Source organism: Sminthopsis crassicaudata, chromosome 3 (genome assembly GCF_048593235.1).
Source record: "Sminthopsis crassicaudata isolate SCR6 chromosome 3, ASM4859323v1, whole genome shotgun sequence".
Classification (NCBI taxonomy): Eukaryota; Metazoa; Chordata; class Mammalia; order Dasyuromorphia; family Dasyuridae; genus Sminthopsis; species Sminthopsis crassicaudata.
Genome location: NC_133619.1, coordinates 399718929 through 399743879, shown reverse-complemented (window position 1 = coordinate 399743879; position 24951 = coordinate 399718929). Strand labels below are relative to the sequence as shown.

At 38.4% G+C, this 24951-nt stretch overlaps 1 long non-coding RNA gene across 4 annotated transcripts in view; it reads right to left on the bottom strand.

Moving 5' to 3' along the window:
• Positions 1 to 24951, bottom strand: part of LOC141562658 (uncharacterized) — a 155508-nt gene that overhangs the window by 103923 nt on the left and 26634 nt on the right. For all 4 annotated transcript variants that reach the window (XR_012488219.1, XR_012488217.1, XR_012488218.1 and 1 more), the window contains exons 2-3: positions 24490 to 24555; positions 3701 to 3780 (exon numbers count right to left, since the gene is read on the bottom strand). This is a non-coding gene — a long non-coding RNA (uncharacterized LOC141562658). The remainder of the gene's footprint in view (positions 1 to 3700; positions 3781 to 24489; positions 24556 to 24951) is intronic.

The window sequence follows — 24951 nt, the reverse complement described above, 5'->3', positions numbered from 1 at the left end:
ATGTAACGAGCTGTCGTCTCTAGAAGCTGCTGGATCGCTCTCTGGGAAGAGATCTGCTGTGTCTTCTACTCAAATCTCTCCGATAGATTCTTCTTCCTGTAGTGAACCGTTGTCTCCAGGCAGTTGCTGTTAACTCTTGTCCAAAGAAGTGACTTCCCTTCCTGCAGAGAGCCCCGTCAGGCCTGATGTAATGCAGAGAGTCTTCTTCTTTCTCTGAGAGTCCTCTCTTTTATTCTCCCAGAGAATGGGCGTGGGATAATGCAAGGGCTTCTGGGAAGAACCACCCCAGCCAATGAGCTTGCCCCCTCTATCAAGTCAACCTGAGTTCTCACCTTGTAATTGTCCAGAAAACCTGAATTCTCACCTTGTCACTATCCAGACAACCTCAGTTCTCACTTAGTAATCCTAACATCTCCCCCTTTCTTTTGATTTAGAACATAGGACAGTCATGACCTTGAAACATAAATCCATCAATATGGGAAGTATTACAGATAATTACATAAATGACCTTGAAACATAAATCCATCAATATGGGAAGTATTACAGATAATTACATAAATTACATAAGCATATAGTAACATAGTAACATAACACATGCTAGAAGTATATAACATAATCATAAATTGAAAATTTATAAATGTCCATAAGTCCATTGTCCATTAGTCTCATCTTGTGTGAGGAAGTCCAATGATTCCTGCTGATTTTAAAGTTCTTTAACAGTCTTTTTATTATCCATGCTCTTTCGGTGTAAGATGTTTCTTAGATCTTCTCCTTTATTTTGAGGTCTTTCTCTTTTTCTGTCTCTCTCTGATGGACAAGGCGAATACGACTCGTTGGCACCCATCTGATTCCTTCTCCTGCTGAAGAAATACAAGCAAACCCTCTCTCCCAGGCAGTTAACATATCTAATTACCTTCTATTTACCACTTTCTAAATCTCTTCTCATCATCTGGCAATTACATTGGAGTTGTTTGCACTGGACACAGCCCTGTTGGTTTAAAAGGCCTGTATTCTCCCCAAGTGTAATCCATTTTTGCAATCTGATTGCCTTTTGGTTGACTGATTGGGTAATCCCTTTCTGCCATGTGATTGCTTTTCTGCTGGTTGATCAAATCAGAGTCCTGACCTTCTAAAGGCTCTTTGGGTGTAACATCAGCTGCCATCATGCCCCAAGTCTTTTTTGCCTGGGGCCCTGGACCTGGGCCCCTCATCCCATTTCCCTGAATTATTCTACACTCTGATGCCCAATGGAGTCCTCTGTTGCATTTTGGACATGGGGTTTTAGGTCTTCTTTCACTCTGTCTTCTCACTGTATCTCCATATCTACACTGAGCTCTTAGATGCCCAATTTTTCCACATTGAAAACATCGCCGAGTTTCTCTAGAAGTCCCTTGCCAGGAGGGACCCTGCCTTTCCACATTCATCATTGTCCGGGTGTAAAAAGCATTTGTTCCCACTGTAGCACAGCGTCTTATGATCTCCTCTAAAGGAGCATCTTTGTCTAATCCCCATATAATTCTTTTGCAAATCTCATTGGCATTTTCCTTAGCCAGATGTCTGGTCATTATTTCTGTAGCTGAATTTTCTCCAATAGTTCTTTTGACAGCAGTTTGCAAACGTCCCACAAAATCTGCAAAAGGTTCATTGGGACCTTGCTGTATTTTAATGAAAGCCTCTCCACGATCTTTCTGTCCAGGAAGGACACCCCAAGCTTTTATTGCAGCCTTAGCAATTTGCTCATATATTGTCATGGTATAATTAATCTGTTCCGAATTCTCTCCATACTGACCTTCACCAGCTAAGTGCTCAAAAGTGAATTGTGTGTTAACTCCTATTTCCAAATTGCATCTGACTTGAATTTTACATAATTCATGAAATTCCGCAAGCCATAATAAATTTTCTCCAGGTTCCAGACATGTCCTTGCTATGGATTTCCAATCATTCGGGGTTAGGACTTCATAAGACAAACCATCTAGTAACATTTTGACATAAGCTGATGTAGCCCCATAAAGGGTACAACCTTTTTTCAAATCCTTAATTTTATTCAAATCTAAAGGTGCATATCTTCTCCTTTTTTTACCTACAGAGTCAGTATTTTCAATCACAGGATATGCATGTATAAAATCACTTATATCCTGTCCTTCTCTCTTAGCTTTAACCAATGCTTTTTCTAATCTTGTCATAGGCTTAGGCTTCTTCACAGGCAATTCTGTTTGTGTTTCTGCCTTTTCCCCTCTTTCTTCCTCCATCTCTGAAGGTGGGGTTGATGTGGGCCTGTCAATAATCTGTTCTCTAGGCAGGGTTGAAGCTTCTTCAAGAGAATCATACCATAATTCCTCATTTAAATCCTCTTGCTCTAGGGAAAGATCTTGATCTTTCCTTTTTTCCTCACACTTCCTCCTCTGTTCATTTTTAGAACTTTTCCTTCTCCTACAACTTGCTTGATAGTTTAAGGCTAATTGAACTATGTTGTAGATATAAAATACTTCTGCAGAAATTGAACGAGGCCCATTTTTTGCTTGAAATTCTTTCATTTCATATCCCACTAGCTTCCATTTATCTACATCTATCTTTTCTTCCTCTAAGAACCAAGGGGATGTGCATCTTAATGCAGCCAAGAGTTTAGCAATCTGTACCCAGGTTACAAGTAAACTCTGCTCCTCAATTATGTTGATTATACTCTCTATAGTACCACTCCTGAATGGAGCTGAGGTTGCGTCTGGGGCTGAGGTTGAGTCGGCTGAGGTCCAGGGATTGAATATAGCTAACATCTGCCCCATTTCAGCTATAAGAGATTCCTGGTTTAGCCCTTAACAAGTTAAGTTCCTTATTTATCTATTAGCACGCTCACTTAATCTTTAACAAAGTTTCCTCGTTACTCACGGTTCTGGGTCAGAGAGACTGAGATCTAGATTGGAAGCTTTTCCACTGGAATCAGGACTGTGTCTGTCCCTGTTCGGGCGCCAAATTGCGAAGGTCTGGTCTAGCTCTTCTTGTCAGGATAAGCAAAAGTCCTTGCCCCACGTGTGGACGCCAAATGTAACGAGCTGTCGTCTCTAGAAGCTGCTGGATCGCTCTCTGGGAAGAGATCTGCTGTGTCTTCTACTCAAATCTCTCCGATAGATTCTTCTTCCTGTAGTGAACCGTTGTCTCCAGGCAGTTGCTGTTAACTCTTGTCCAAAGAAGTGACTTCCCTTCCTGCAGAGAGCCCCGTCAGGCCTGATGTAATGCAGAGAGTCTTCTTCTTTCTCTGAGAGTCCTCTCTTTTATTCTCCCAGAGAATGGGCGTGGGATAATGCAAGGGCTTCTGGGAAGAACCACCCCAGCCAATGAGCTTGCCCCCTCTATCAAGTCAACCTGAGTTCTCACCTTGTAATTGTCCAGAAAACCTGAATTCTCACCTTGTCACTATCCAGACAACCTCAGTTCTCACTTAGTAATCCTAACACAGATACACACAAGTACCAATTTGATTTCAAATAATTTGGGTTCTCACATACACCCACCCACCCACATGTACACGTATAGTATGGTCAAGACCAATTACGTTTGTTAGCTAGGACTTCAAGTTAATATCATAAACTCCTGTCCATATATACATATATTTGTATACTATCTCCTTCACTTAAGACCTTTAATTTTCATAAATCTGCTAAGTACTACATACTAGGACAAGACAAGTCAGGGTGTTTTTGGTTACCTGTCATGCATGCTCTTTTCTTTTAATTCCAAAAAGTTTAGATACGTGGTATTTTTTGTTTCTTGGAAATCTTTCTCTTCCTCAGGATCATGAAGAACAAATGAAAAGGAAAAGAAAGGGGAACAAGTTAGATTGATGAGTTAGTCAAGAAAGGGCTATAAAGAAGTTTGTATTCAAGTTCCTCTAGTCATGACAGAATTATAAGAAATGGCAAAATGCAGCCAAGTGAGATCAACATCAACCAATCAATCAGCATGCATTTATCTTAACAAATAAATATTTAAACTTACCAGATACTGTGTTGAGCATTAAGAATACAAATACAAGTAGAATGAAAGATAATCCCTGCCCTCTAGAAGCGTCCATTCTAATGGGGGAAGATAAAACATTAAAAAAAAAAAAACAAACAAACAAAAAAAAAAACTCAAAAGGGAAAGGAGTGGAAAATCTGAATCATAGACTAGAGAGGAATGAGACTTGGATGATCTATATGTCCTCCTTAAATGGAGGTCCTAGAATGAGACAGAGGGAGAAGTCATGGTGGGGAATGTCCTTCCAATGTCCAGTTCTGGAAATGTCCAGAACTGGAGTAAATTTCAGGATGAAGAACTGGGGCATGATAAAGGAAGAGAAATTATGAAGAAAAAATGACATAAAGGAGGGATATAGGACCACAGAAAGAGGTAGGCCAGTCATGCAGTAAAAGAGAGAACTAACTAACAAAATGCCCATGGGTCCTGATACAATATCAAGAGAGGTAAAGAAAGGTCCTCAGAATACTGGATGAACTCCCCTGAAAAGGATGTACAGGAGAACATGACTGTTGACATGGGAGTTGACACAGGATAAGAAGGCTTGGAAAGCTTTAAGATATATGCTATTGGAAGGAATCATCAAGCTGATGAGATCACAGATCCAATGAATTATCATGATATCATGATCAAGAATCATAGGACTAGAAACTTACTATTGATAGGAATCTTAGAGGTCATCCATCCCAATGCTGTCATTTTCTAGATGAAAAAATCAAAAGCCCAAGGTCATATAATATATGAGACAATGTCAGAATCTTACTCTGCGCAAGATTCTAAAATCAGTATTCTGAACTTTAGGGGAAAAAAGGAAAAAGCTCTGAGAAAAAAATTGGTGTTATCTATCCATAAATCTAAGCAGTATCTTTTGATCATTTGACTAAAAATTGCTGATTATTTATATCTTTTTAAATAATTGATTGAATGTGTTTAGGATAACTCAAGGCTATATGAAGCCAAAATACAACGTAATAACAGGAAAAAAGTCAAATCAGTTGTCCTTCGGACATCATAATAATGTAATCAAGCCACCTGTTTTATTTTTAATATTTTTTTCCATTTGTCCATCCTGTCCCATTAAGGCAACTAAATCAACTAATTAGTTTTGTTCCTTCTGCCAAGAGCTTTATCTAATTGCTTGCAGTGGTATGAAAACGGCCTTGTATTCTAAAAAACTATTTCAGTGAAGTATAAATTCTAGCAAAACCTAGAACCTTTGAAACGCTTTGATAACTAGTTTGGCAATGGATTATATGTGTATGTGTATATATATGTACACACATAGACATACATATATGTATGTTCACCAATACATCATGCATATACATCTGTCATCTAAGGAACAGACTACTTAAATTCAAAGAAGCTTATCATTGATTTGGGTGGGAAAAGATTAATATATTGAGTATAGCAATTCTCAAAGATTATAATTGACTAGAGACAGGATAAAATTAGTGAAAAAAATACCCAAATCAAAGAAATCCAAAATCCTTGAAGTATCCCCTTTTTGACTATTCTACCATCTACCTAACGAGCAGCAGCTTTTGTCTGGAAACTGCTTTGACTAGCTTGGATATGATTTTTTAAAAGAAGCTGGTTTCTCTGGGTCTGTTTGCTTTGGTTCTTGAAACAGAAGCCTTAGAGGAAGGCAGGATGGCCAGTCCCTTAGGATTCAGTGCAGATAGGACCACCCACATGATGGCTTGTCTTTTCCACCCAATCCATTCAATTGTGGTTATGCTGATGGACACAACATACTGTCTGTACCTGAAGCTTATTATTCCCTTGCCAATGACAGGTAGTGCAGACCCAGCTAAAGAGTAATGTCATTTTGCATCCTAATTTACCAATAACCAGACGGGTAGATCCAGACATACTATTTTAGGTCCCTGTTGGCAGAATTGCACAGCCCACCTGGACAGTGTAGATGAAGTATTCATCTCTTTGAGCAATGTTCTAGAATTTATTTTACTATAAAATATGAACTTGAAAGTTAATAAACAGGGCGGCATTTGATGCCAGGGATTAAATATTTACTGGTAAAATATACAGTGATGAAAAAGATTTCCAAACAGGTGATAAATCATATAGTCTGTGTTCTATATTAAATATATTTTTTAAACCAAAGAATAAATACAATTTAACTTAGGAAGAAATGTTAACCCTTTGCTCTCAGATATTTTCTTACTTCTTTGAACTTATGTAGAATCTTACTGGAATTTCTTTGAAGAGAAATATAACTACTAGAATTTTTGTTAAATAATTTTTATCAATACTAAAAATATATTCCCTTGCCATTGAGTTCTTTTATTTTAGAATAATTCACATATTTTGTTCCTTCCTTTCCAAACCCATTGCCATCACCTCAATGAAGGTTCATATAATACAAATCTGGAATACTCCAACAACCTCCTAAGCTTTCTCCTATGTTTTTTTGAAACCAAGCTACAAACCAGCACCAGTTTCAATTCTCTGGAAAACTACTTTCTGTCCTTTGACTGTGCAGTGCTAAGTTTGTGTAAGGAGATGTGACTTTTGATTGGCCAAGATGTTGCAATTTGTGAGGAGAGCATGGATTTCTTCAAATAGTTGGAGAAATTCTGTAGGAATTCCCCAATTCTCCATGATCTACCAAAGAACTATGACAATGGTCTAGCAATTACATCATCTTATCCTTTCAGTTCCAAAGATATTCTTTCTCTGAGTGTGGTGCCTTGAGTTAAACAAAGGTACTCTACATTTCTCTTTGTCTGACACATCATTTCCTGAGTTCAGAATAACAGTCTCAGGAAGGATTCAAAGCTAGATCTTCATGCAGTGCTCATGATATTATAAATGTTTTAGAGATAAATTTAGAGATATAGGTGTTACAGATTTTTTTTTTTATCGGCACATGAAAATAAAAGGTGAGGCAAGTGTCAACCTTAATTCCAAGGTTATGGACTTGTTAGACTTGTTGAGGAGTCGTGCCATAAACAGAAATAGTAAAGTCAAAAGTATGAACAGGTTTACATTAAAAGATAATAAACTGTTTTTGACTCATTCAGCGTGATGTGTTAGTGGGACATCCTAGTGAATAACCTGTAGACAGTTGGAAATGTCTAGAGCTCAAAAAATAGCTCAGCACTGGAAACATAAATTTGGGAATTATTTAAATATAAGTGGCAGTTGGGACCCTGAGAATGAATGCAATTAAAGAAGAGAATTTCAAGAAATAAGAGGTCCAAGACAGATCCTTGAGTAGCACCCATATTAAGGAATTTTGAAAAGAATAAGGTACCAAAAAAGAATACAAAACAAGCAGATAAAAAAATTAAGAGGGTGTGGTGTTACCTCTAAAAAGTCAAGAGAAAAGAAAGTATTGATTGAAAGATCTAGAAATATTTTACCCTGGAGAAGAGAAGACTTAAATGGACAAAATAGTTATCTTCAAGCATTACTTTATGAAAGAGCTTAGGTTTTTGTTTTTTTTTTTCCCCCAGTTTGGTCCTAGAGGACAAAGCCAGCAATAATGGATGGAAATTGAGGAGACAAAAAGCAAATGTAAATTTGATGTCCTAAAAAGTTGCCCATCAAGTAAAGTTATCCAAAAAGTGAAGAGTTGCCTCAAAAGGTAGTAGTTTCCCTCATCCAAAAGATACTGGCTGACTACTCATTAGATATGTTGTGGTAGAGTTATTTCTTTCTGGTAAGTGATTCAATGAATAGAACCCAGGACTTAGAATCGGAATGACTCTCTTCCTGAGTTCAAATCTGGCCTCAGATACTTACTAACTGTGTGAGCTTGGGCAAGTTCCTTAACCCTGTTTATCTCAATTCCTCATCTATAGTATCTTTGCCAAGAAAACCTCTAAATAGGGTCATAAGCAGATATAAATAATTGATACAACTTAATCACAACAGAAGGGTTAGATTAGATTAATATTCAGATCCTTTCCAACTGTCAAATTCTGTGATTCAATGTGTTTCCAATAAGAGGGAGCATTGGCTGTGTCAAAAGCTGGAGAAGTCAAAGAAGATGAAGAATAAAATAAAAAACAGTAGATTTAGCAAGTGAGTGGCCTTCACCCTACATTTGTAACTGAATAGGGTAGAAAGGTAAATACTGGTGATAGCTGAGCAAGCTTGTGGGTAGATGAGAGAAAAATCAATGTAGAGGAAAAGACTGAAGATGTGTGAGAAGAATGCAGTTAAATGAGGTTGGAAGGAATGGGATCAAGGATATAGATAAAAAGAATTAGCTTTAATGTGGAAAAAATATTTCTTATTCTATAATGAAGGGATTGGAGAAGGAAATGGCAAACCACTCCACTATCTCTGCCAAGAAAATTCAAATGGGGTCACTGATGAGACACACCTAAAAGGACTAAACAGTTGTAGGATTGCATTAAATAAAGGTCTAGAAGGTTGATTGGAGAAACAAGTAGGGAAAAATTGGTTGAAAAGTTTGAACATATAAGAAAGTTTTCTTTTGTATAGAAAACAGAAGTTCCACAGAGCACTGGAGAAAGGGATAGGAAGTGATTAATCTAAGAAGACTTGGTCTTGAGGAAGAGTAAAGCAGATTAGAATAATAATGAGTATTCAGAATAACAAAGTCCAAGCTTATAACTTGTATCTTTTATTTTATTATTTTTTTAAAGTACATTTATACATTTAAAGATAACAGATTCAGAAGCTAATGTAATTAAGGTAGGTCAATGTATGACAAGCGTATAACTTGTACTTTTTATGGTTTTGGTTGTTGTTTTTTAAAGCACATTTGCACATTTAAAGAGACTAGATATCTGAGATCCAGAAACTAGTGTTATTAAGGTAGGTCAGTGCATGACAAGTTCTTTCGGATAGGCCAAGTGAGACTATGTCTAGTTGTCACTGTGGTAACTGCCTCAACTTTACTTACATAAAATCAGAGAATAGAAGGACTCTGATGATCAATAGTCAAACCCCCATCATTGGTCAATTTGGAGATGAGGAAAATGATTCCCAAAAAGATCATAGGCTCAGAGAAGCAGTCACCTAGCTGGACACATCTTGTGCATCATCTTCTATTTTAGACACTGGGGACAGCCAACGAAAAGCAATCTTGCCCTTGAGAAATACACATTGTCCCAAGGAAAAGAGACCTAAGAAATCATTTAATCCAATCTCATTATGTGGTCTTTTTATAGAAGAGGAAGTCAAATAAGTGGTACAATGGATAGAGAGCTAGTCCCAGAGCTGGGAGGACCTGAATTCCAATGTGGCCTCAGACATTTCAGCTGTGTGATCCTGGGCAAGTCAGTTAACCAAGTCTGCCTCAGTTTTCTCATCTATAAAATCATCTGGAGAAGGGAATGGCAAATTATTCTACTATTTTTGATAAGACAAAAAACTCAAATGGACTCATAGAAAATTGGACATAACTAAAATGACTAAACAACAACAATAAAAGATGAAGAAACATTTCTAAGGCAGTAACGTCACTTGTACAATTAAACAATTAACAAAATAGCTTTAAAAGAAATGTATTATTCTGAAATTCTCTCTCCTTTCCCCCATTGGAATTGGTACCTATAGAATAGAGAAGCTGAGTGATTTTCCATAGAAAAGATATATTAAGTACCTACTATGTGCAGGGCCTTGTGCTAAATACTGAGATGAATGCAAATATGAAAAAGATAAGACTCTTGCTTTCAAAAAACATAAAATCTGATTGGAGAGAGAAGATATGTACAAAAACAATTTTCATCAATCAGTTGACAGATATTTACTAACCTACTATGTGACAGTACTGTGAGAAGGGTCTGTGCCCTTCAGGAGTTTATGCTTTAATGGGAGAAAAACTATATGTATATAGAGATATATGCATATAGGTAAAGTAAATTGGCTAATCAATCAACAAGCATTGTTTAAGTGTTCAGCATGAACCAGGAATAGTGCTAAGCATTAGAGATACAAAAATAAAAAGGATAACAGCTTCTTCCCTTAAGAAGATTATATTCTACTGGGGGAGATGACAGGTATATAAATAAGTATATACAAGATTCAGAAGGAGTAGATAGAAGATAATATCAGAGAGAAGAACTCTGGGGAAGGAAGGAAAGAAGCCTAAATAGGTCTTCTGCCGAAGTTTGCTCATGAGTTGTCTTTTTCTTTAAAAAATTATTTTTTCCACTTAATAATACTATTTTTTCCAATTATATGTAAAGACAGTTTTCAATATTCATTTTTGTAAGATTTTGAGTACTAAATTTTTTCTCTCTCCCTCCCTTTACTCTCCTTTCCCCAAGATGGTAAGCAATCTGATATCAGTTATACACATACAATCATGTTAAAAACATATTTCCATATTAGTCATGTTGTAAAAGAAAAATCAGAACTAAAGGAAAAAAGCATGGAAAAAGGAAAAAACAAAAAAGTAAAAATAGTATGCTTTGACATTCATTTGGTCTCCATTGTTTTTCCTCTGGATGTAGATGGTAATTTTCTTTCACAAGTCTATTGGAATTGTCTTAGATCATTTTGTGGTTGGTTGGGAGGAACTAAATCTATCATAGTTGATCATCCCACAGTATTGCTGCTACTGTGTCTATTGCTCTCCTGGTTCTGTCCACTTCATTCAGCATCAGTTCATTTAAATCTTCCCAGGTTTTTCTGAAATCCATCTGCTCATCATTTCTTATAGCACAATAATATTCCATTACTATTCATATACTGCAACTTAGTCATTCCCCAATTGAAAACCATTCCCACAGTTTCCAATTCTTTGCCATCACAATCACTATGGGAGATGAGTGCTATATATTAACCCATTTTATAGACGAGGAAATTGAGTGAAAAAAGTGATTTGACCAAAATCACACAACTAGTGAATGTCTGAGTTCAGATTTTAATTCAAATCTTCCTAATTCTAATACTGCCTTTTTATCCGCTGCATCATCTACCTGCCCTCATATTACTATCTACCCGGAACTCTGCATTGAATATCTCTGAATCCTGACAACATCCTAGAGCTCTTCTGCCTCAGAGCTTCTATTTTTTACTCTTCTCTATGTCTAGAATGACCTTTCTTCCTTTCTTAAACTGTTGAGTTTCTATTCATCCTTTGCAGTTCAACCATATTTTCATTCAGATCTACAAAAGATGTAGATCCTATTTTTAAATTTAGATTCTCCTCATGCAACAATTCTTACAATCAAGTCTCTTTCCCCCATTGAAAACCTGTCTAATCCTACCTCCTCTTTAGAGCCTTTTATACTGAAAATACAAGCAAGCTATTTGCTGAAGGTTTGATGTTATAGTAATGGTAAGCAAATTTTATTCTCTCTTCTTTACCCCATAATTGAACTAGATAGTTACTAAGTGCTCTAAGGCTCCAACCATCTAGGATTCTAGCCATGCTGGGCATAAGAAGGCCTGGATTCAAGTTCTCCTTTTTTTTTTTTTTTTTTTTTACAATATGACATTGGCCAAGTCACTTAACATCTGAACCTAAGTTCAGAAAAAATGGTGAGGAGAAGAATTATTTCCTCATGGGCAGGGGGGACAGAGGATAAAAAAAAAGTTCACTTTCAAATTGGGATGAAAATTTTATAGACATAGCAGATGATTATCTTTTTGATATACTTCTTAAATCCTACAACTAACCTCAATACTTAAGATTTTAGGACTTCCATGACACAGTATACAACACATGGGTTGTTTGCTTATACTGTTGCTCATCTTGGGCATCTCAAAGGGAAGAAACTATGGTTCTAAAATAGACCAGTAACCTGAATATATAGATTGCCATGACAATAACCATTATAACCCTGATAATAATGACTGTAATGAGAGCTGGAAAGGCTTTAAAGAACATCTACTCTAACTTTTATCTTCTCAAAATGATGACAGAGAAGGAAATGATTATCAAATATATTGAGTAATAGAAATTCCTGTCATCTTCATTCACCAAAGCATCTTACTATCTTTTCCCTTTTCACTCCCTCCTCCTATTCCTGAATTAACTCCAAGTCAGTAGATTCTTGTAGTTGCATTTTCTTAACATATTTTCACAATTGCCAGGGGAAAAAAATGAGTCTAATTAGAGGCTCAAATGAATTCTCCTTCTGAATTTCATGTTGCTTTTTTTGACCCTCTCTTATAATACTTATATCACTCTGTTTCCACTGTCTCATTTGAAGACCCCTCCTCACACTTCACCTGGAAAATTGAGAGCATTTAGAGTAGATTGGAGTAATTGTACAGACGAAGACACTGGAGCCAGGGTAAGAAAGTGACTAGTCCCAAATCACAGAAGTATTAAGTAGGTGAAAGCCAGGATTTGCGCATAGGTCCTGTGACTCTGAATCCCGTGTCTTTCCACTAGACCATTCTTCCCATGGTCCGAATCCCAGCTGGCATTTACAATGGGAGGCGGTTATAAAACTGCTTTTGTGACCTGGATTTCCAGAACTTCCATGAGGTTCCACTTAAACATACAACAGCGGGACACACACAAAGCTGCGGCAATTGCCAAATTACATTATTTTTTACTAGCAAGCCAAATTTGAATGCCTTGGGCAAGGCCTCAGAAGACTTCAGTGGGAAAATGCAAACTTAAATGGTGGTGAACAGTGCTGATTACATCTCTCTGCCCACATTTTAAATAAATAAATAATGGCTCTCCACCCCCCAATCCTTTCCATCACCACCACCCTGAACAATTTTGCCTTGAATGGAACCACAATTCTGTACTTAAGGATGAGAGGCAGAATGGAGTAGTATGAGCAGAACTCTGCTTGTTGCAGTGTCAGGAAAAGCTGGGCTTGAGTCCTGCCTCTGACCCATTAACAAAGCAACTTTCTAAAAAAGGGAGCTCCTGATCTGATTCAATGGAAGGAAATCTTAGATTTCACTCTACCACAACAAAATCATGGGTCTAGATCAGTGGTATGAGGGTTAATGTTTAATAATTGACTCTTCAGGGGAAAAAAACACACTAAAGTTTAATCTTTATTATTACCACTTTCTCCATCACTGTCTTAAGTGCAGAGTCTGGACATTTTTAAAAAAATTATATCAAACCTTGATTTCTGTAAATGTTCATATCAAAAATTTAATAATAGGCTCTTATTTTCTGATTCAAGTTAACTCCTGCACCCTTCTCATTCTGGACACCTGGACATATTCTGAAAATAGAGAGAAACAGACAGACATAGATAAATATACCAGAAACAGTGGAAATCTGAAAGTCAGATTTTCTGTATATTGACATTATGTTGTTCCAATAAAATCAATTTGATGCAATATAGTCTGCAACTATGGGGTATTATTTCTGCTATGTAGGAAAATAAGAAAACACAGTGAATTGATGAGTGGGGTTTCAAAATAAGATTAGAGAAGAAGGAATTTAACTCTGAAAAGATCACAGGATCATTGACTTAGTGCTAGAAATGACCTCAGAGGTTTTATAGATGAAGAACATCACACAGTTAATAAATAGCAGACAGGTTTCAAACACAGATTCTTTGATTCTTCATTCAATGCCCTTTTTCCTGGACCATACTCCCTCTCAAAATAAAACTAGCCAGATAAACCAAAAACAACCAAGATGTTATGAAGATTGTCCTGGAGATGCTATCCTCAGTTATTGAGGCATAATAGTATAATAGAAAGAGGTGGATTTGGAATCAGGACATGGATCTGAATTCCAGCTCTGTTGTTAACTATCTTTGAGATCTTGAGAAAATCACCTGTCTTAGAACTTTACATTCTTCTTGTATAAAATAAAAAGGATTCATTTTGATGCCCTTGCAGGTCTCTTGCTACTTTAATTCCATCTTTCCCCTTTAAGTATTGAACTTTAATTTTCCTAGTCAGGGGATGACCTCGTTGTAGCTGCCAGACTACAAGGTTTTCTAAAGACCCTTGCCTTGCAAATAGGTGGTACTTGATAAATATTTTTCGATTGATTAGGACTTCATCCACTAGATGATACAAACACTGTGAATCTTGGCATCGATAAAGCAGGGATGAAAGATAGTTTTCCCATAGAGTTGGCAAAATGTAAAGTAGGCTTTGAAACAAAAGGACTGACTCAAGGGTAAAGCTTGATGACAATACATAGCCTGTCCCCAATCTCTAGGGACAGGACATGTGTTGGGAATAGACTTTCACTTTCTGTAGTTACGGTTTTTATAGGGGTTAGGGATAAGGGGGGAACTAATCAGACATCTGGACAAAGTGAAATAGTCTTCCTGATGTTGTCTGGCCAGATTCCCATGATGGTAAGTCCCTGGGTAATGTTCCCAGGAGCTCAAGTGATAGCTAGCCCTTCCCAAATCTGGAAAAGTGGGGAGCAAAGTAGCTCCTCTAATATTTCTGAGATCTGAGCAAAAATTAGGGCCTATGGTTAGACAAAGAGTTGTTTTCTTTTCTTTTTTTAAGATACTTAATAGCATTTTTTTCAATTACATGTAAAGATTAGTTTTTATAAGATTCTGAGTTCCAAATTTGTTTCCCTCCCTCCCTTTCATTCCCTCTTTCCAAGACAGTAAGCAATCTGATATAGCTTGTACAATCATGTTAAACATATTTCCACATTAGTCATGTTGTGAAAGAAGAATTCAAACAAAAGGGGGAAAGAATAAAAAACAAGAAACAAAAAAGTGAAATATGCTTCAATCTGCATTCAGACACCATAGTCTTTTTTCTAGATAGAGATAGCTTCTATCAGGAGTCTTTTGGAATCGTTTTAGATCATTGTATTGATGAGAAGAGCTACGTCTATCATAGTTGATCATCATATAATGTTGCTATCACTATGGACAGTGTTCTGGTTCTGCTCATTTCACTCAGGCTCAATTCATGTCAGTCTTTCCAAGTTTATCTGAAATATGTCTACTCCTCATTTATTTTAGTACAGTAGTATTTCATTGCATTCATATACCACAACTTATTCATCCATTCACCAATTGATGATCAAACCCTCAATTTCCAATTCTTTGCTACAACAAAAACAGCTGCTTGAAATATTTTTATACATGTAGAAAGAGTTGGTTTTTAAATTAGGGTTTTTATTTCTTCCTTTTTGTTCTTTCTCTTCCTCCATCCCTTTCTTCCTCCTTCTCTCTCTCACTTCCTTCCTTCTTTCCTTCCTTCCTATGTCCCTTTCTCCCTCGTTTCCTTCCTTCCTACTCTTTTCCCCTTCTTCCTTCCTTCCTTCCTCCTCCCTCCCTCCTTTCCTTCCATCCTTTCCTTCCTTCCCTCCCTCCCTCCCTCCCTCCCTCCCTTCCTTCCTTCCTTCCTTCCTTCCTTCCTTCCTTCCTTCCTTCCTTCCTTCCTTCCTTCCTTTCTTCCTTCCTTCCCTCCTTCCCTCCCTCCCTCCCTCCTTCCCTTCCTCCCTCTCTCCCTCCCTCCCTCCCTCTCTCCCTCTCTCCCTTCCTCCCTCCCTTCCTTCCTTCCTTCCCTCCCTCCCTCCCTCCCTCCCTCCCTCTCTTCTTCCTTCCTTCCTACCTTCCTTCCTTCCTTCCTTCCTTCCTTCCTTCCTTTTTTCTTTTCTTCCTCTCTTTCTGTTTTTCTTTCTTATCACTTGACTTAAGAGAACCAGGAAGCTAGAATGTTTGAAATAAAATGTGAAAGATGGGAGGGTGGCAGTGTATGGTATCATGGAAAGTACACTGAATTTTGAGTCAGGAGATCTCGATTCAAATCTAGGCTCTATTCTGTGTGATGCTGGGCAAGTCCCTCTTCTCTCTGGGCAAGCTAAAGTTTCTTCCAATTCTAAATCTGTATGATCCCTAAAGTAAGTATCCCCTTGTTTTCTGAAGGAAAGCCTCACCTCAATCATGGATATTCCCATGGGCTAATATGGGTTAAAATGTGTATACCAAGTTTTAATGTTTGGTGGAAGCACTGCAGATCCTTGAGTGATATTGAGTGTTAAGAGGGTTCACTAGAGGATAAAGTTCCATGAATCCAAAGAGAACTCTATAAAATGAGGGGAGGGGGGAAGGTCCAAGAGGAGCTCTGGATAATTTGGTTTTCTGGCGACTGGGAAAGGTGAAGGGAGTTGGAGGAGCAAACACAGAAGCAAACTGTTCTCCACTGACAGGCCAACCCCGATTGGGCCTCCCGGCGATTTGCCAGAGTTCACTTCTCAAATGATTCTGTTACAGTACCAGCCCTCCAGCTGTCTGCAGCTGTATGCCTTCCAGACCTCCACAGCTGGCGTTTCAAATAGAAATGGCCTCTCTCTCTGAGACGGTTCACCAGAACAGACAGCTTCAGATGCTCAATGTGCAAAAACGTGGTCAGAAAGACAGGGGTTTCTTCCTGGCATGGTCCATTTCAAACCTTTTGTACATGCTGCAATGGAGAATTACTGGAAAGAATGCAGCACCAATGTCCCTTGGGGGTGAGGGGTTAGGCTTAGGGCCAGGAGAGTTGCAAAATGTGTGTTTGTATGTGCAAGGTTGTGTTGCGTATTTACGTATATGTGCACACAAGGCACTGTGTACATGTTTATGCACTCATGTCTCTGTGTGCTTTTGTAAATACATATTTTCCTAGAAATATAGAATCTAAGCTCCTGCTTTTAAAATACTGCAGGAGAGGAAAGGGTTTAGAATTTTCACTCTTGAAAATAGACCAGGAGTTGAATTTCAAGCCTTTCTGAGGTAGATCCAGTTGGGCTGGGTTCAAGATAATAACTGAATTAAAAGTAAGTCCGATCTGGCACAAACAATAGTTCATGGCTGTATCCCATTTTCATTTAAATCAGAGGCTGGTGCTTTCATCTGTTCTTATTGACATACATTTCAACTATTGACTTCTTGTTGCCTTGTGTATGAAGCTCACACCCCCAGGGGAATCTCACTGCATAAAGAAGGGCTTTTTCCACCCCCACCCCCCCACAATGTTTTAAATGCTGGAAGCTTCCAACCTCCTTCTGAAGGTTAAGTCCATGTCTTGGCTGGGCTGGTTTTTCAGAGCTCGATAAATTCTAATGCAAAGTAGTGGGTGATTTTGAAAAAATACATTTTACATTCATTCTTTCTCTCTTTTCTTTTTCTCCCCTCTGTTCATCCTTCACTTGCATCTTAAATTTGGCCTTCTCTCTCTCTCCCTCCTTCTCTCTCTCTCTCTCTCTCTCTCTCTCTCTCTCTCTCTCTCTCTCTCTCTCTCTCACATCCCCTCTCTTCTCTCTGTCTTTTCCTCTATTTCTTCCAGAATATTCCTTTTGACAATTTTACTCTGCTATTTTCTTCTTTCTTTTTCTACTTCTCCTTTTTTCTCTTCTCTGTCCCCCTCTTATTTTTCTCTGCTTTCTTCTCTGTATCTGCTTCTTCCTCCTTCATGTTTTTCCTTCTCTCTCCTCCTTCCTTTTCTCTTCCCTTTCCTTTCTCTCCCTCCCTTTCTTCTCCTTCCAATCTATTTTTTCTGTCTCTCTGTTTCTCTCCTCTATATCTCTTTCTTTCTTTCCCCCTTCTCTTCCCTCCTCTCTTCCTCTCCTTCTCACCCCTTTTCCTCCTTCCTCTCTCTATGCCTCTCTTCCTCTGTCTCTCTTTCTTTATCTTTCCACTCTCCTGCCTGTCTGTCTCTCTTTGTCTCTCCTATCTCTCTCTCTTTTCTCCTTCCCTCTTTTCTTTTCCCTCCTCTCTTATGTCTCTCTCTTTCTTTCTCTATCTTTCCACCCTCCTGTCTCTCTGTCTCTGTCTCTCTGTGTGTCTCTGTCTCTCTGTGTGTTGTTTCTCTGACCATGTCTTTCCCCTCTCTCTCATGACACAGGCTTATTTTTGCCAATTTAAATAAATATTGGGGGAGAGGCACCCTTCACCACCTTTAGCAAAACACCCTCAGAAATGCACTTTCCCTCATTGCCCAGAGGACAGAGGGGACCCGGGGACAGAAGACCTCGTTTCACAAAGCCACCGGCCTGGTGGAGTGGGAAATCACTCCCAACAATGGGTCGAATGAAAGGCCTTTTCAAACCTGGATATATTTGAATGCACCAATTGCCAACTTGCAGCTTCCGGCTTTATTGATTTTCCCTCCCTTCTTCTTTGAGTAGAAACTTAGCGCCCAGCAAATGAAAAGAAAGGGCTATTTAACATAGGGAAAGATTAAAGACCCTGCAAAAGAAACCCGGATGTTTCAGGGTGCTTGTTTAGTGAACAGAGCCCGGAAACAAGGTAGTTAATATTTCCCCCTCCTGGCGAAGCTCCCTTTGTCTTTCTGCGGGCGCTTGGCGCAGCCCCCTGCCCGGGCTTTGTCTTCATTTCTCCCAGCCTTCGCCCCAGCCAGTGCTGAGAGAATCCACCTACATTCCATCACTGCCCGGTGCCGGATTGGGGGAGGGGGCCGTTGGTGGGGAGGGGAATGGGATGGGATGGGATAGGATGCAATGGAAGGGCAAGCCCAGGGGGTGGGGGAGAAGAGATCGGCCCACGTAGTACAACACTGCAGCACTCCAAAGCTCCATATTTTTGCTGGTTTATTTTCAAAGTTTGCCAAAAGTTGCTGGGTGGAAAAGTCTGCATTTAGTGCCCCTGTCCTTCATCTCATCTCTGGTTTATAGCCAAGCCTTTGCCCTAAATCCCTCTGGTCCATGTGCAGTCCTGTAGTCTCATATTCATTTTTGTTAGAATTTAACCCTTGACTAATTTATCCAGCCTTTGATTTCCTGAGCCACTGGCCAATGCTTTGGTGAACAATTGATGAGCAATAAGTAGCCTCTGCTGCCTCTTTTTCTCTGCTGAATATATTCCCATATACAAGAATATATATGTACACACATCCCTATATGTGTTCCTTTCTGCCACACTAGCTGACTAGCGTGGTTTGAAGATAATTTTCATCAGTTTTGCCTCTGAAAACAGTTGGAAGGGAGTCAAGATTGCAGGTTTAAGGGCAGACAGATCCTTAAGGAAACTGAGGCAAATAGAGGTTAGGCTCTCAGTTTAGTAATCCACAGATTGTGCCATCAGTCTCTAGGCCTTGGACCCTGAACAAGAATCTCTTCTATGACAATGTCTATTACATCAGGTCATCCAACTTCCACTTGAAGATGTCCAGTGTTGAGGTGGGGGGTGGGGACACCCACTACTTCCTGAGGCAACCCATTCCATTTTTGAATAGATAATTGTTAGTAAGCCAAAATCAGACTCTGCAAATTCTGCCCATTGCTTCTCATTCTGCCTGCTGGTGCCAAATTTCTTTCAAAGGACAGCCCTTCCCATTTATTTTATGGCCCTCTGTTTCCCTTCCTTCGTGCCTTCCTCTTCCCCTCCTCTTCCCGCCCCTAAGTCAAAGGGCCATAGATTTAGAGCTGGAAGGACCTTACAGCCCAGTTTTTCCCAGTCATGTCTGATCCTGTTTCATATTCTTTTTGGCAAAGGTACTGAAGTGCTTGCCAATCCCTTCTCCAGCTCATTTTACAGATGAGGAAACTGAGGCAAGCAGGATTAAATGACTTGCCCAGGCTAATAAGTGTCTGAGGCTAGATTTGAAATGAGTCTTCCTGATTCCAAATGTACTGAGCCTCTAGCTGCACCCCTTCCCTTCCCCAGTCTAGTCCAATCTCTCACTTAACAGATGGAAACACTGAAGCAAAAAGATTGTGATATTTTCTCAAAGTCATACAAGTAGTATGTTGTGAAACTGGGATTTGAACTCAAGTCTTCTGGCCCCAAATTTTTTGTTATCTTTACAATCATACTCTGGGGTCAAATAGAATCTAAGCAAATAAAGGTATACCTCCTTGGATCTACTGGTATTACTATTTTAAAATAATAGGTTCTTATTCAGTATGCTAGAAAATATATCTTTTACTAAATTGCCATCCTAAATTCTTTCATTTAGGAAGCATTTATTCCTATGGGCCAAGAACAATACTAAGCACAGGGGAAATAACTTCCCGTTCTACAACTAGAACATTTTGCCCCAAAAGTTCCATTCCTATATTCTGCTGGCACAAACACCGACCACTAGGTGTCTCAGTTCCTTTCGGTGTAGTTTTAATACAGCCCCCCCCCATTATTTTCCCAACCTCACCCCAAAGTCATGGCAAGGTGGTGATTCCCAATGAGGCATGCAGTGTGCTGTTGGCTTGTCCCATCTCAGATCTGTGTGCCAAATGGAAGGCAACAAGCAATGAAAGTCTGAAAACAAAATATCATCATCTTCTGTCAACTGAAATTGTTGAATTTCTTATAGCTCCAATTAGAAACTTCTTGTCTCTACGTAATATGTATGATGTCCCCATGTCTTCAGGGATGTTCAGGTGGAAACCATCAAACCAGACAAGGTGTTCATTTTGCTCCAAGGAGGAGCCAGTCAGCCACAAGCTGTACATAGACTGTCCTTTCTCTATACCCACAATACTGCCTAATACAAGTTTCCTTGCTATTTCCAGGTGAATCTCTACCATTCCACATTTTATGGATCAAGATGAAACAATCAAAGAGTGTATTGTAGGGGGGAGAGGATAGATAACATATCCAGGTAATTTTGAGTAATAAAATTAATACATATCTATTCATTGCCCCTATTGGTTATAAATTTTTAGGGTATACATGCTCATTAAACCAAATTATTGACAATTTTATTCCTGCTACCAGACAAAGGTAAAAGTTCTATTCTGGTCTCCATGCTCTGCTCCTTTAGTCAACTGTGGGTAGCACATTTATTTATTCATAAAATATTCATTAAACCCCTACTTTGTGTCCAGCTAGATGCTTTGGATATTACAAAGAGAAATAAACTATATAGTTTCTGCCATCAGACTCAGAGATAGAACACCCTCATTTTAATCAGAGATCCAAAGAAGTTATTTACCCAAGCTCAAAGCAAATGGTATCAGAAGTGAGATCTGAACTCCAGTTTTTTAAATTTCAGAACCAGAAATTTTCCAGAGTGTTCCATATCTCTCAAGGACAGTATAATCTTATATTATATGGGAAAATGGGATATATCAAATAATTATAATGTAAGAAAAGAATCATCAGGTACTATGGGCAGGAAAAAGGGAAACTACATTTACATGGAGATATCAGAGAAGATAACTGATGAGGAGAATGAGAAAGAGGAGGAAAATGAGGGGAGGAAAGGAAGATAAAGGAAGGAAGAGGAAGAGGAAGAGAATGGGAGGATGAGGAGGACAAGGGTGATGACTACAATAACAATAACTTCCTGACTAGCCCCATACTTCATATCCATCTTGCCATATACCCTGCTACATATATTATGCTACTTCCTCCCCATTTCCAACTCGTGCTTTACTAATCAAATCAATGCTATCATTTCTTCTGGAAAGGATAGAACAATTTTTTACCTTGTGGTTCTACTCATCTTTCCTGTAACTAAACAAAAAAAAAAAAAAAAAAAAAAAAGCTTTTTTATGGCTACTGCTCCTCCATTTGTGAGTCTCCCTCTATTAAAATGTAGGCTCCTTAAAAACAGATCTTGTCTCCCTTTTAAATTTGCATCCCCAGTGCCAGGTACAGAGTAGATACTTAATAAGTGCTTTTGATTTCATCCTTGAGATCTAATAATTAACAAGAGTAAACTTGATAAGAAACTAGAATATACAAAGAAGTCAGCAGAAACCTGATGCTCATTTTTGCTCCTAAATTCGATATTATGATTTAAATTAAATGTAGTGCTCCCCAGCACTTGACTATCACAAAATCACAGAATTTCAGAATTGAAAGAGGATTTAGCGGCCATTTGATTCCATACCCTGAAAAGAAACCCTACTAAAATGTAGTAGACAAGAAACTATCTGTACTTGGTTAGACCTCCCATAAGAAGTAATCTAGTACCTCCTCAGGTAGTCTCTAGATTCCATACCTCTAACTGTTTGCAAACCTTTTCCCCTTGAAATCAAGCTTAAATTTGTCTCTTAGCAACTTTCACCTATGGTCAAAGTATGAATTCTGGAACCAAACAGCAAATACTTGAACACAACTCTCATTTCTCTCTTGTCTTTTCCAGGTTAAACATTCCCCATTCCTTCATTTGGTTTCCTAATATCATGGACTTGCAGACTGCTCAATGTCCTGATTGCTCTCCTCTGGACATTTTCCAGCATTTCAACTTCCTTGGGATGGTTTGTGGTTCTGAACATCTTAATCTGTAGTCTACCCAGGATGGAGTACAGAGGAACTGTAGAGTCCCTGGTCCCTAGAAGCTATGCCTTTCTTAGTATCAGATGCATGTGTGTGTAGTTGTCACATCTCTTTGCAGACTCATAATGTGCTTGCAGCTCATTAAAACCCCTAGATCTTTTTCAGACAAATTAACCAGGTCTCTCTCAGACTATGAATTGAAGAGATGGAGAATTTTATTGGGCTCACGCATTGCTCTTGTAGACTTCAAGAATATCATAGAAACATGCATAACTGACTTTCTGCTCTCGTTTTATAAAGTCACAAAGCAGTATAGAAAGATTCCTAGACTCTGATTTGATGATTAAAATAAATATAAATAATTTCCACAATTTGAATAATTCATCTTCCTACTTCTTTCTAATATTCTGATAAGTAAAAAGTTGACTGTGTGTGGTGTTTACAACTTTTTGGTTTTTATTTTTGTTCTTAAGTCTTTGGCAAGCCAAAGTTGTCTGAGGAGTATGTCTATGTTTGTTGATCCTTAAAAATTCAATTGCACAATACTTCAACTGAAAATGAGAGACATTCAGGAAAGGGGCCTTGTCACCTCCAGGGAATAATGAAAGTCATTTGGTTTCTCCTACTGTCACAGCTTCAGCACCCATGGAAATAGGATCACTTGGCAGAGGTTATGGGACAATAAATTAGAGTCAATTAAAAGGAATGGTATCTTCACACCATGTATAGTCAAATGCTAGGGTCTCCCACCACAAGAGGTCATTGAGTCAAACTTCATCAAGACACTTTTAAGAGACTGGCTAATTTCAAAGCCAACCATAACACAAGGAGTTATTTGACTTAGATGAAGGAGTTCAAACTGAGGACTCAGAACCAAGAGGATCTCACGCATTTAAATCCCATAGTTACTCTCTCATTTGACAGAATAATCAAATTAACACTATATATTTTATGAAGTATTTACAAATGCAAAGAATGAAACAATCTCTGTTCTCAAGGAATATATACATTCTAATAGATAAGATAATAGGAGGTAGGGGATGAAAGGGGAAGAAACTATGTGCTAGGCTATACATTTTACAAATATTATCTCAATGGATTCTCACAATAACCTTAAAAGGTACGCCATTATTATCAGTTTTCCCATTTCATCGAGGACCATTTCCAGTCATCTCGTTTTGTGTCTTGCCACTGGACCCAGGTGGCTCTGGAGGGGAAAGTGAGGCAGGTCACCTTGCACAGCCCTCCCTCACTTCTATCCAATTCACTTGCATGTCATGACATCATCAAAGGGTAAAGAAAATAACAATATCTAAGACTGAATTTGAACTCATATTCCTGACTTCAAGTCCTGTTCTCTATGTACAATTTCACTTAGCCGTCCAACCAAGATTTATATTAGCAGATATTGAATAGCTCTAGGCTGGATTAGAAGTCTAGTAGGATAGTTATTGTAATCTTAGGCAAGAAATTAAATGTTCTGAGTTTGTTTCCTCTTTCAACTTCATAGTTCTTGATAGTGTCTTATGTTCCTAGATGTCATTTTTTAAAATTTTCTATTCTCTCCATAAGAATAATGTTCTGAATTGATTGTAAGCTTTTTTTATTGTCTCGGATGTTGACTAAGTGTGGATCCTGGGGAACTACAATGTGTATTGGAACAAGGAGGACTTCACTGGAAATATAAAGGTAAAGCAAGTCTCATTTTCTCTATCAGCTAAACCAATGAAATCCCAAAAATTCTCTGAACAGTTGGTGAGTAATAACTCAGTGTTCATTGAGGGGAAAGAGAGACTCACACACATCGAGATAGAGCGAGAGTGAGAAAGAGAGCAAGAGAGAGCAAGAGAGCGAGAAAGAGAGATCGAGACAGAGAGAGAGAGAGAGAGAGAGAGAGAGAGAGAGAGAGAGAGAGAGAGACAGAGACAGAGACAGAGACAGAGACAGAGAGAGAAAAGAATGGAGGGAAGGGAGGAAGGTAGAGAGGGAAGAAGGGAGATGTTGACAGAGATAGAAAGACAGAAAAAGGTGAGAAGAGGTGGAGACAAAGACAGAGATAGAAACATAAAGACAAAGAGAGATAGAGACAGAAATATCCAGAGAGAAGAGAAAGAGACAGAGAGAGTATTTATCAAATACTTTGATCCAAATATTATATTAAGGATACAAATACAAGCAAACAAGACAGTCTCTGGCATCAAGTACTTTACATTCTCATGGGAACACCACGTAAGTAAAACTTAAGTATAAAGAATAAAAAAACAAATAACTTCATGAGGACAAGGAGACTTGTGAGATGAAGAAATACAGAAAATGAGTCAAATTGGAAGTAAAGTGAACATGGATAAAGATCCACTTAAAATAGTATTCCAGATTAGAAACTCACCTATCAGGAGAATTCGGCTTATATCGATTCACCAGTTGGAAAAATGGGTCTCAGGATGAAGGTTCTCTAAAATGGTAGAGGTTAAAAAAAAGTAAGTGAACCAGGCTGATCCTGGCTTGAAATAGTGTCTAGATTAAAATCTAGACCTATATTGCTAGTCAAAAGAAGAAGTCATATGTGCAAAGGAAGGGACAGCAGAATTCAATTTAATTCCATTTGATAAACTGCCAATTGCCTATTATGTTCAAAAGATTACAAAAATGAAAAACAATTCAGTTCCTGCCCTCAAGGAGTCTATAGTTTAGTAGTAGTGATAGACATGGACACAAGGATAACACAAGGTAGAATGTAATAGGATCAAAGAAGAGATCATTATAAACAAACTACTGTAAGAAAATTTGAGCTATAACAGATCACTTTCAGCTGGAATGAACAGGGATGTTTTCATGGAGAAGATAGTGC